We start from the raw sequence: 13,121 nt of genomic DNA on the forward strand, positions 1-13,121 counted from the left end.
TTCCACTCAGGCCGCCCTCTTACTTGAAGTGTGTGTGGAACCTGTCCGCGCAGTACACCTCGCTGCAAAGCTAACCATAGGTCTGGGCATCATAGCTTCCTGCCAGGTGACCGAGGCTCGCAGGCAGATGGGTCCCTGGGACACACGCGGAGAGGCTCCTGCCCGGGCCACAGGCCGCCCACTGCCCCTGCCCCAGATCGGGGGCCGCAAAGCAGCCCTGTCTGAGTCTCCTGCCTCTAGAGGGAGTATTGGACTAACACTTGTAGAAAACGGGGTCCTTGCGGGCCACTCATTGGAGGGACACAAATAAATCTTTGCCGACTTTCTGCTGAAACTTACGAGCGTTCACACCTAAGCCTCTTACAAGGTCAGCTGTTTAGCTAAACATGAGCTCATGATCTAAATTTACACAATAATGAGAAAGCAGCTACAAGGGGAGACAATCAGCCAAAACAATCAATACCAGTATTAGATTCCCAATGTCATCCATCAGATGTAGGAATAATCGGGTGCAAGGCAGAAAATATACATAAAACTGGAACTGATACAAGGCACAAGGATGTTTTCAAAGACTGGTAGGAACTCTAAAACATTTTTAAAGGACATGTGATTGATAAAGCTAAATACTCAAAGGTTGTGTAATACAACAGATTAAGCATTGAGAAGAGTGAAATTATGCTGTTTTGAAAACTATGGCAGGTCACATTTTCTGCCTAATTATATAAGAAGATTTCTCTAAAGAATACACATTATTTCAAAGACTTATTGGCTGTGAAATAAGTTAAGGGTATTTCAAATGGCTTGTCTGCAAAGAAAGTTGAGATGTAGGGGATCACAGAAAGTCGAGGGGAATATAGGTCAAAATATACATTGCTCTATGGTGAACTAAGTCTTGGCTAGCAACAATGGAGAGGACCTGACCCTTAGAAACGTACAAGTAAGCTGGAATCTTCAAAAGTTCAAATCTTTATAAGTAAAAACGTTTATTAAAATGAATAACCAAGTGTTTTAATTGACATGAGAAGATGAAAACAATAAACCCTGAGAACATAGAAAAAAGTTAAATAAAGATATGAGCAGAACTTAATACAACAGAAAACGTGTAAAATTCAGGTGATTTAGTAAGTCCAAAGAATCTTCTTTGAAAAGATTTAAAAGACACACTTTGATTAAGTAAAACAAAAACATAAGAAAAGAATATACAGAAAGATTCAGGACAATGTTAGAGCAGAGAATATATGAAATGCCAGTAAATTTGAACATTTCTGTAAAGTGGACCATTTCCTAGCTCCTAAAGTTTACCAAAACTGACACAAGAGGAAATCATTGAAGGTCATCATGTTTGCCCTTGGCATTCTCGGAACGCCCTTGCCTCAGAATGCAGCCTCTGTAGTCCATGGTAACCTGCGGAGAGGGGGCGGGGCTGAGGGAGGTTGGGACACTGCCCTGATTGAGGGAGTGGGTGTGGCCATCTCTGCTGTGACTGAACAAAGGGCAGGGGAGCAGGGGGCCCAGGGCAGGGCCCTCAGAGCCCGGCAGGCACAGTGGAGTGTCACAAGCATTTAGGCCCTGGCCAAAGGGTGCTTTCTTTGTCTGCACAGCTGCCCAAACTCTCACCTTTCCACTCAGGCCGCCCTCTTACTTGAAGTGTGTGTGGAACCTGTCCGCGCAGTACACCTCGCTGCACAGCTAAGCATAGGTCTGGGCATCGTAGCTTCCTGCCAGGTGACCGAGGCTCGCAGGCAGATGGGTCCCTGGGACACATGCAGAGAGGCTCCTGCCTGGGCCACAGGCCGCCCACTGCCCCTGCCCCAGATCGGGGGCCGCAAAGCAGCCCTGTCTGAGTCCCCTACCTCTAGAGGGAGTATTGGACCAACACTTGTAGAAAACGGGGTCCTTGCGGGCCACTCATTGGAGGGACACAAATAAATCTTGGCCGACTTTCTGCTGAAACTTACGAGCGTTCACACATAAGCCTCTTACAAGGTCAGCTGTTTAGCTAAACATGAGCTCATGATCTAACTTTACACAATAATGAAGAAAGCAGCTACAAGGGGAGACAATCAGCCAAAACAATCAATACCAGAATTAGATTCCCAAGGCCATCCATCAGATGTAGGAATAATCGTGTGCAAGGCAGAAAATATACATAAAACTGGAACTGAAACAAGGCACAAGGATGTTTTCAAAGACTGGTAGGATCTCTAAAACATTTTTAAAGGACATGTCATTGATAAAGCTAAATACACAAAGGTTGTGTAATACAACAGATTAATCATTGAGAAGAGTAAAATTATGCTGTTTTGAAAACTATGGCAGGTCAGATTTTCTGCCTAATTATATAAGAAGATTTCTCTAAAGAATACACATTATTTCAAAGACTTTTTGGCTGTGAAATAAGTTAAGGGTATTTCAAATGGCTTGTCTGCAAAGAAAGGTGAGATGTAGGGGATCACAGAAAGTCGAGGGGAAAATAGGACAATATATACATTGCTGTATGGTGAACTAAGCCTCAGGCCAGCAACAATGGAGATGACCTGACCTTTAGAAACGTACAAGTAAGCTGGAATCTTCAAAAGTTCAAATCTTTATAAGTAAAAAGATTTAGTAAAATGAATAACCAAGTGTTTTAATTGACATCAGAAGATGAAAACAAAAAACCCTGAGAACATAGAAAAAAGTTAAATAAATATATGAGCAGAATTTAATACAACAGAAAACGTATAAAATTCAGGTGATTTATTAAGTCCAAAGAATCTTCTTTGAAAAGATTTAAAAGACACACTTTGATTAAGGAAAACCAAAACATAAGTAAAGAATATACAGAAAGAGTCAGGACAATGTTAGAGCAGAGAATATATGAAATGCCAGTAAATTTGAACATTTCTGTCAAGTGGACCATTTCCTAGCTCCTAAAGTTTACCAAACCTGACACAAGAGGAAATCATTTAAGGTCATCATGTCTGCCCTTGGCATTCTCGGAACGCCCTTGCCTCAGAATGCAGCCTCTGTAGTCCATGGTAACCTGCGGAGAGGGGGCGGGGCTGAGGGAGGTTGGAACACTGCCCTCACTGAGGGAGTGGGTGTGGCCATCTCTGCTGTGACTGAACAAAGAGCAGGGGAGCAGGGGGCCCAGGGCAGGGCCCTCAGAGCCCGGCAGGCCCAGTGGAGTGTCACAAGCATTTAGGCCCAGGCCAAAGGGCGCTTTCTTTGTCTGCACAGCTGCCCAAACTCTCACCTTTCCACTCAGGCCGCCCTCTTACTTGAAGTGTGTGTGGAACCTGTCCGCGCAGTACACCTCGCTGCACAGCTAAGCATAGGTCTGGGCATCGTAGCTTCCTGCCAGATGACCGAGGCTCGCAGGCAGATGGGTCCCTGGGACACACGCAGAGAGTCTCCTGCCCGGGCCACAGGCCGCCCACTGCCCCTGCCCCTGATCGGGGGCCGCAAAGCAGCCCTGTCAGAGTCCCCTGCCTCTAGAGGGAGTATTGGACCAACACTTGTAGAAAACGGGGTCCTTGCGGGCCACTCATTGGAGGGACACAAATAAATCTTGGCCGACTTTCTGCTGAAACTTACGAGCGTTCACACATAAGCCTCTTACAAGGTCAGCTGTTTAGCTAAACATGAGCTCATGATCTAACTTTACACAATAATGAAGAAAGCAGCTACAAGGGGAGACAATCAGCCAAAACAATCAATACCAGAATTAGATTCCCAAGGCCATCCATCAGATGTAGGAATAATCGGGTGCAAGGCAGAAAATATACATAAAACTTGAACTGAAACAAGGCACAAGGATGTTTTCAAAGACTGCTAGGATCTCTAAAACCTTTTTAAAGGACATGTGATTGATAAAGCTAAATACTCAAAGGTTGTGTAATACAACAGATTAAGCATTGAGAAGAGTGAAATTATGCTGTTTTGAAAACTATGGCAGGTCAGATTTTCTGCCTAATTATATAAGAAGATTTCTCTAAAGAATACACATTATTTCAAAGACTTATTGGCTGTGAAATAAGTTAAGGGTATTTCAAATGGCTTGTCTGCAAAGAAAGTTGAGATGTAGGGGATCACAGAAAGTCGAGGGGAAAACAGGTCAAAATATACATTGCTCTATGGTGAACTAAGTCTTGGCCAGCAACAATGGAGAGGTCCTGACCCTTAGAAACGAACAACTAAGCTGGAATCTTCAAAAGTTCAAATCTTTATAAGTAAAAAGATTTATTAAAATGAATAACCAAGTGTTTTAATTGACATGAGAAGATGAAAAGCATAAACCCTGAGAACATAGAAAAAAGTTAAATAAAGATATGAGCAGAACTTAATACAACAGAAAACGTATAAAATTCAGGTGATTTAGTAAGTCCAAAGAATCTTCTTTGAAAAGATTTAAAAGACACACTTTGACTAAGGAAAACAAAAACATAAGTAAAGAATATACAGAAAGAGTCAGGACAATGTAAGAGCAGAGAATATATGAAATGCCAGTAAATTTGAACATTTCTGTCAAGTGGACCATTTCCTAGCTCCTAAAGTTTACCAAAACTGACACAAGAGGAAATCATTGAAGGTCATCATGTCTGCCCTTGGCATTCTCGGAACGCCCTTGCCTCAGAATGCAGCCTCTGTAGTCCATGGTAACCTGCGGAGAGGGGGCGGGGCTGAGGGAGGTTGGGACACTGCCCTGATTGAGGGAGTGGGTGTGGCCATCTCTGCTGTGACTGAACAAAGGGCAGGGGAGCAGGGGGCCCAGGGCAGGGCCCTCAGAGCCCGGCAGGCCCAGTGGAGTGTCACAAGCATTTAGGCCCAGGCCTAAGCGTGCTTTCTTTGTCTGCACAGATGCCCAAACTCTCACCTTTCCACTCAGGCCGCCCTCTTACTTGAATTGTGTGTGGAACCTGTCCGCGCAGTACACCTCGCTGCACAGCTAAGCATAGGTCTGGGCATCGTAGCTTCCTGCCAGGTGACCGAGGCTCGCAGGCAGATGGGTCCCTGGGACACACGCAGAGAGGCTCCTGCCTGGGCCACAGGCCGCCCACTGTCCCTGCCCCAGATCGGGGGCCGCAAAGCAGCCCTGTCTGAGTCCCCTGCCTCTAGAGGGATTATTGGACCAACACTTGAAAAAACGGGGTCCTTGCGGGCCACTCATTGGAGGGACACAAATAAATCTTGGCCGACTTTCTGCTGAAACTTACGAGCGTTCACACCTAAGCCTCTTACAAGGTCAGCTGTTTAGCTAAACATGAGCTCATGATCTAACTTTACACAGTAATGAAGAAAGCAGCTACAAGGGGAGACAATCAGCCAAAACAATCAATACCAGAATTAGATTCCCAAGGCCATCCATCAGATGTAGGAATAATCGGGTGCAAGGCAGGAAATATACATAAAACTGGAACTGAAACAAGGCACAAGGATGTTTTCAAAGACTGGTAGGATCTCTAAAACATTTTTAAAGGACATGTCTTTGATAAAGCTAAATACACAAAGGTTGTGTAATACAACAGATTAATCATTGAGAAGAGTGAAATTATGCTGTTTTGAAAACTATGGCAGGTCAGATTTTCTGCCTAATTATATAAGAAGATTTCTCTAAAGAATACACATTATTTCAAAGACTTTTTGGCTGTGAAATAAGTTAAGGGTATTTCAAATGGCTTGTCTGCAAAGAAAGGTGAGATGTAGGGGATCACAGAAAGTCGAGGGGAAAATAGGTCAATATATACATTGCTCTATGGTGAACTAAGCCTCAGGCCAGCAACAATGGAGAGGACCTGACCCTTAGAAACGTACAAGTAAGCTGGAATCTTCAAAAGTTCAAATCTTTATAAGTAAAAAGATTTATTAAAATGAATAACCAAGTGTTTTAATTGACATCAGAAGATGAAAACAATAAACCCTGAGAACATAGAAAAAAGTTAAATAAATATATGAGCAGAATTTAATACAACAGAAAACGTATAAAATTCAGGTGATTTATTAAGTCCAAAGAATCTTCTTTGAAAAGATTTAAAAGACACACTTTGATTAAGGAAAACGAAAACATAAGTAAAGAATATACAGAAAGAGTCAGGACAATGTTAGAGAAGAGAATATATGAAATGCCAGTAAATTTGAACATTTCTGTAAAGTGGACCATTTCTTGCTCCTAAAGTTTACCAAAACTGACACAAGAGGAAATCATTTAAGGTCATCATGTCTGCCCTTGGCATTCTCGGAACGCCCTGGCCTCAGAATGCAGCCTCTGTAGTCCATGGTAACCTGCGGAGAAGGGGCGGGGCTGAGGGAGGTTGGAACACTGCCCTCACAAAGGGAGTGGGTGTGGCCATCTCTGCTGTGACTGAACAAAGAGCAGGGGAGCAGGGGGCCCAGGGCAGGGCCCTCAGAGCCCGGCAGGCCCAGTGGAGTGTCACAAGCATTTAGGCCCAGGCCAAAGGGCACTTACTTTGTCTGCACAGCTGCCCAAACTCTCACCTTTCCACTCAGGCCGCCCTCTTACTTGAAGTGTGTGTGGAAGCTGTCCGCGCAGTACACCTCGCTGCACAGCTAACCATAGGTCTGGGCATCGTAGCTTCCTGCCAGGTGACCGAGGCTCGCAGGCAGATGCGTCCCTGGGACACACGCAGAGAGGCTCCTGCCCGGGCCACATGCCGCCCACTGCCCCTGCCCCAGATCGGGGGCCGCAAAGCAGCCCTGTCTGAGTCCCCTGCCTCTAGAGGGAGTATTGGACCAACACTTGTAGAAAACGGGGTCCTTGTGGGCCACTCATTGGAGGGACACAAATAAATCTTGGCCGACTTTCTGCTGAAACTTACGAGCTTTCACACCTAAGCCTCTTACAAGGTCAGCTGTTTAGCTAAACATGAGCTCATGGTCTAACTTTACACAATAATGAAGAAAGCAGCTACAAGGGGAGACAATCAGCCAAAACAATCAATACCAGAATTAGATTCCCAAGGCCATCCATCAGATGTAGGAATAATCGGGTGCAAGGCAGAAAATATACATAAAACTGGAACTGAAACAAGGCACAAGGATGTTTTCAAAGTCTGGTAGGATCTCTAAAACATTTTTAAAGGACATGTCATTGATAAAGCTAAATACACAAAGGTTGTGTAATACAACAGATTAATCATTGAGAAGAGTGAAATTATGCTGTTTTGAAAACTATGGCAGGTCAGATTTTCTGCCTAATTATATATGAAGATTTCTCTAAAAAATACCCATTATTTCAAAGACTTATTGGCTGTGAAATAAGTTAAGGGTATTTCAAATGGCTTGTCTTCAAAGAAAGGTGAGATGTAGGGGATCACAGAAATTCGAGGGGAAAATAGGTCAATATATACATTGCTATATGGTGAACTAAGCCTTAGGCAGCAACAATGGAGAGGACCTGACCCTTAGAAACGTACAAGTAAGCTGGAATCTTCAAAAGTTCAAATCTTTATAAGTAAAAAGATTTATTAAAATGAATAACCAAGTGTTTTAATTGACATCAGAAGATGAAAACAATAAACCCTGAGAACATAGAAAAAAGTTAAATAAAGATATGAGCAGAACTTAATACAACAGAAAACGTATAAAATTCAGGTGATTTAGTAAGTCCAAAGAATCTTCTTTGAAAAGATTTAAAAGACACACTTTTATTAAGGAAAAAAAAAAAAAAGTAAAGAATATACAGAAAGAGTCAGGACAATGTTAGAGCAGAGAATATATGAAATGCCAGTAAATTTGAACATTTCTGTCAAGTGGACCATTTCCTAGCTCCTAAAGTTTACCAAAACTGACACAAGAGGAAATCATTGAAGGGCATCATGTCTGCCCTTGGCATTCTCGGAACGCCCTGGCCTCAGAATGCAGCCTCTGTAGTCCATGGTAACCTGCGGAGAGGGGGCGGGGCTGAGGGAGGTTGGGACACTGCCCTCACTGAGGGAGTGGGTGTGGCCATCTCTGCTGTGACTGAACAAAGGGCAGGGGAGCAGGGGGCCCAGGGCAGGGCCATCAGAGCCCGGCAGGCCCAGTGGAGTGTCACAAGCATTTAGGCCCAGGCCAAAGGGCGCTTTCTTTGTCTGCACAGCTGCCCAACTCTCACCTTTCCACTCAGGCCGCCCTCTTACTTGAAGTGTGTGTGGAAACTGTCCGCGCAGTACACCTCGCTGCACAGCTAACCATAGGTCTGGGCATCGTAGCTTCCTGCCAGGTGACCGAGGCTCTCAGGCAGATGGGTCCCTGGGACACACGCAGAGAGGCTCCTGCCCGGGCCACAGGCCGCCCACTGCCCCTGCCCCAGATCGGGGGCCACAAAGCAGCCCTGTCTGAGTCCCCTGCCTCTAGAGGGAGTATTGGAGCAACACTTGTAGACAACGGGGTCCTTGCGGGCCACTCATTGGAGGGACACAAATAAATCTTGGCCGACTTTCTGCTGAAACTTACGAGCGTTCACACATAAGCCTCTTACAAGGTCAGCTGTTTAGCTAAACATGAGCTCATGATCTAACTTTACACAATAATGAAGAAAGCAGCTACAAGGGGAGACAATCAGCCAAAACAATCAATACCAGAATTAGATTCCCAAGGCCATCCATCAGATGTAGGAATAATCGGGTGCAAGGCAGAAAATATACATAAAACTGGAACTGAAACAAGGCACAAGGATGTTTTCAAAGACTGGTAGGATCTCTAAAACATTTTTAAAGGACATGTCATTGATAAAGCTAAATACACAAAGGTTGTGTAATACAACAGATTAATCATTGAGAAGAGTGAAATTATGCTGTTTTGAAAACTATGGCAGGTCAGATTTTCTGCCTAATTATATAAGAAGATTTCTCTAAAAAATAAACATTATTTCAAAGCCTTATTGGCTGTGAAATAAGTTAAGGGTGTTTCAAATGGCTTGTCTGCAAAGAAAGGTGAGATGTAGGGGATCACAGAAAGTCGAGGGGAAAATAGGTCAATATATACATTGCTCTATGGTGAACTAAGCCTTAGGCCAGCAACAATGGAGAGGACCTGACCCTTAGAAACGTACAAGTAAGCTGGAATCTTCAAAAGTTCAAATCTTTATAAGTAAAAAGATTTATTAAAATGAATAACCAAGTGTTTTAATTGACATCAGAAGATGAAAACAATAAACCCTGAGAACATAGAAAAAAGATAAATAAAGATATGAGCAGAACTTAATACAACAGAAAACGTATAAAATTCAGGTGATTTAGTAAGTCCAAGAATCTTCTTTGAAAAGATTTAAAAGACACACTTTGATTAAGGAAAACAAAAACATAAGTAAAGAATATACAGAAAGAGTCAGGACAATGTTAGAGCAGAGAATATATGAAATGCCAGTAAATTTGAACATTTCTGTCAAGTGGACCATTTCCTAGCTCCTAAAGTTTACCAAAACTGACACAAGAGGAAATCATTTAAGGTCATCATGTCTGCCCTTGGCATTCTCGGAACGCCCTTGCCTCAGAATGCAGCCTCTGTAGTCCATGGTAACCTGCGGAGAGGGGGCGGGGCTGAGGGAGGTTGGAACACTGCCCTCACTGAGGGAGTGGGTGTGGCCATCTCTGCTGTGACTGAACAAATAGCAGGGGAGCAGGGGGCCCAGGGCAGGGCCCTCAGAGCCCGGCAGGCCCAGTGGATTGTCACAAGCATTTAGGCCCGGGCCAAAGGGCGCTTTCTTTGTCTGCACAGCTGCCCAAACTCTCACCTTTCCACTCAGGCCGCCCTCTTACTTGAAGTGTGTGTGGAACCTGTCCGCGCAGTACACCTCGCTGCACAGCTAACCATAGGTCTGGGCATCGTAGCTTCCTGCCAGGTGACCGAGGCTCGCAGGCAGATGGGTCCCTGGGACACACGCGGAGAGGCTCCTGCCCGGGCCACAGGCCGCCCACTGCCCCTGCCCCAGATCGGGGGCCGCAAAGCAGCCCTGTCTGAGTCTCCTGCCTCTAGAGGGAGTATTGGACTAACACTTGTAGAAAACGGGGTCCTTGCGGGCCACTCATTGGAGGGACACAAATAAATCTTTGCCGCCTTTCTGCTGAAACTTACGAGCGTTCACACCTAAGCCTCTTACAAGGTCAGCTGTTTAGCTAAACATGAGCTCATGATCTAAATTTACACAATAATGAGAAAGCAGCTACAAGGGGAGACAATCAGCCAAAACAATCAATACCAGTATTAGATTCCCAAGGCCATCCATCAGATGTAGGAATAATCGGGTGCAAGGCAGAAAATATACATAAAACTGGAACAGATACAAGGCACAAGGATGTTTTCAAAGACTGGTAGGATCTCTAAAACATTTTTAAAGGACATGTGATTGATAAAGCTAAATACTCAAAGGTTGTGTAATACAACAGATTAAGCATTGAGAAGAGTGAAATTATGCTGTTTTGAAAACTATGGCAGGTCAGATTTTCTGCCTAATTATATAAGAAGATTTCTCTAAAGAATACACATTATTTCAAAGACTTATTGGCTGTGAAATAAGTTAAGGGTATTTCAAATGGCTTGTCTGCAAAGAAAGTTGAGATGTAGGGGATCACAGAAAGTCGAGGGGAAAACAGGTCAAAATATACATTGCTCTATGGTGAACTAAGTCTTGGCCAGCAACAATGGAGAGGACCTGACCCTTAGAAACGAACAACTAAGCTGGAATCTTCAAAAGTTCAAATCTTTATAAGTAAAAAGATTTATTAAAATGAATAACCAAGTGTTTTAATTGACATGAGAAGATGAAAAGCATAAACCCTGAGAACATAGAAAAAAGTTAAATAAAGATATGAGCAGAACTTAATACAACAGAAAACGTATAAAATTCAGGTGATTTAGTAAGTCCAAAGAATCTTCTTTGAAAAGATTTAAAAGACACACTTTGACTAAGGAAAACAAAAACATAAGTAAAGAATATACAGAAAGAGTCAGGACAATGTAAGAGCAGAGAATATATGAAATGCCAGTAAATTTGAACATTTCTGTCAAGTGGACCATTTCCTAGCTCCTAAAGTTTACCAAAACTGACACAAGAGGAAATCATTGAAGGTCATCATGTCTGCCCTTGGCATTCTCGGAACGCCCTTGCCTCAGAATGCAGCCTCTGTAGTCCATGGTAACCTGCGGAGAGGGGGCGGGGCTGAGGGAGGTTGGGACACTGCCCTGATTGAGGGAGTGGGTGTGGCCATCTCTGCTGTGACTGAACAAAGGGCAGGGGAGCAGGGGGCCCAGGGCAGGGCCCTCAGAGCCCGGCAGGCCCAGTGGAGTGTCACAAGCATTTAGGCACAGGCCTAAGCGAGCTTTCTTTGTCTGCACAGATGCCCAAACTCTCACCTTTCCACTCAGGCCGCCCTCTTACTTGAAGTGTGTGTGGAACCTGTCCGCGCAGTACACCTCGCTGCACAGCTAAGCATAGGTCTGGGCATCGTAGCTTCCTGCCAGGTGACCGAGGCTCGCAGGCAGATGGGTCCCTGGGACACACGCAGAGAGGCTCCTGCCTGGGCCACAGGCCGCCCACTGTCCCTGCCCCAGATCGGGGGCCGCAAAGCAGCCCTGTCTGAGTCCCCTGCCTCTAGAGGGATTATTGGACCAACACTTGAAAAAACGGGGTCCTTGCGGGCCACTCATTGGAGGGACACAAATAAATCTTGGCCGACTTTCTGCTGAAACTTACGAGCGTTCACACCTAAGCCTCTTACAAGATCAGCTGTTTAGCTAAACATGAGCTCATGATCTAACTTTACACAGTAATGAAGAAAGCAGCTACAAGGGGAGACAATCAGCCAAAACAATCAATACCTGAATTAGATTCCCAAGGCCATCCATCAGATGTAGGAATAATCGGGTGCAAGGCAGGAAATATACATAAAACTGGAACTGAAACAAGGCACAAGGATGTTTTCAAAGACTGGTAGGATCTCTAAAACATTTTTAAAGGACATGTCTTTGATAAAGCTAAATACACAAAGGTTGTGTAATACAACAGATTAATCATTGAGAAGAGTGAAATTATGCTGTTTTGAAAACTATGGCAGGTCAGATTTTCTGCCTAATTATATAAGAAGATTTCTCTAAAGAATACACATTATTTCAAAGACTTTTTGGCTGTGAAATAAGTTAAGGGTATTTCAAATGGCTTGTCTGCAAAGAAAGGTGAGATGTAGGGGATCACAGAAAGTCGAGGGGAAAATAGGTCAATATATACATTGCTCTATGGTGAACTAAGCCTCAGGCCAGCAACAATGGAGAGGACCTGACCCTTAGAAACGTACAAGTAAGATGGAATCTTCAAAAGTTCAAATCTTTATAAGTAAAAAGATTTATTAAAATGAATAACCAAGTGTTTTAATTGACATCAGAAGATGAAAACAATAAACCCTGAGAACATAGAAAAAAGTTAAATAAATATATGAGCAGAATTTAATACAACAGAAAACGTATAAGATTCAGGTGATTTATTAAGTCCAAAGAATCTTCTTTGAAAAGATTTAAAAGACACACTTTGATTAAGGAAAACAAAAACATAAGTAAAGAATATACAGAAAGAGTCAGGACAATGTTAGAGAAGAGAATATATGAAATGCCAGTAAATTTGAACATTTCTGTAAAGTGGACCATTTCTTGCTCCTAAAGTTTACCAAAACTGACACAAGAGGAAATCATTTAAGGTCATCATGTCTGCCCTTGGCATTCTCGGAACGCCCTGGCCTCAGAATGCAGCCTCTGTAGTCCATGGTAACCTGCGGAGAAGGGGCGGGGCTGAGGGAGGTTGGAACACTGCCCTCACAAAGGGAGTGGGTGTGGCCATCTCTGCTGTGACTGAACAAAGAGCAGGGGAGCAGGGGGCCCAGGGCAGGGCCCTCAGAGCCCGGCAGGCCCAGTGGAGTGTCACAAGCATTTAGGCCCAGGCCAAAGGGCACTTACTTTGTCTGCACAGCTGCCCAAACTCTCACCTTTCCACTCAGGCCGCCCTCTTACTTGAAGTGTGTGTGGAAGCTGTCCGCGCAGTACACCTCGCTGCACAGCTAACCATAGGTCTGGGCATCGTAGCTTCCTGCCAGGTGACCGAGGCTCGCAGGCAGATGCGTCCCTGGGACACACGCAGAGAGGCTCCTGCCCGG

This window comes from Mesoplodon mirus (genome assembly GCF_964341445.2).
Source record: "Mesoplodon mirus genome assembly, chromosome: 1".
Classification (NCBI taxonomy): Eukaryota; Metazoa; Chordata; class Mammalia; order Artiodactyla; family Ziphiidae; genus Mesoplodon; species Mesoplodon mirus.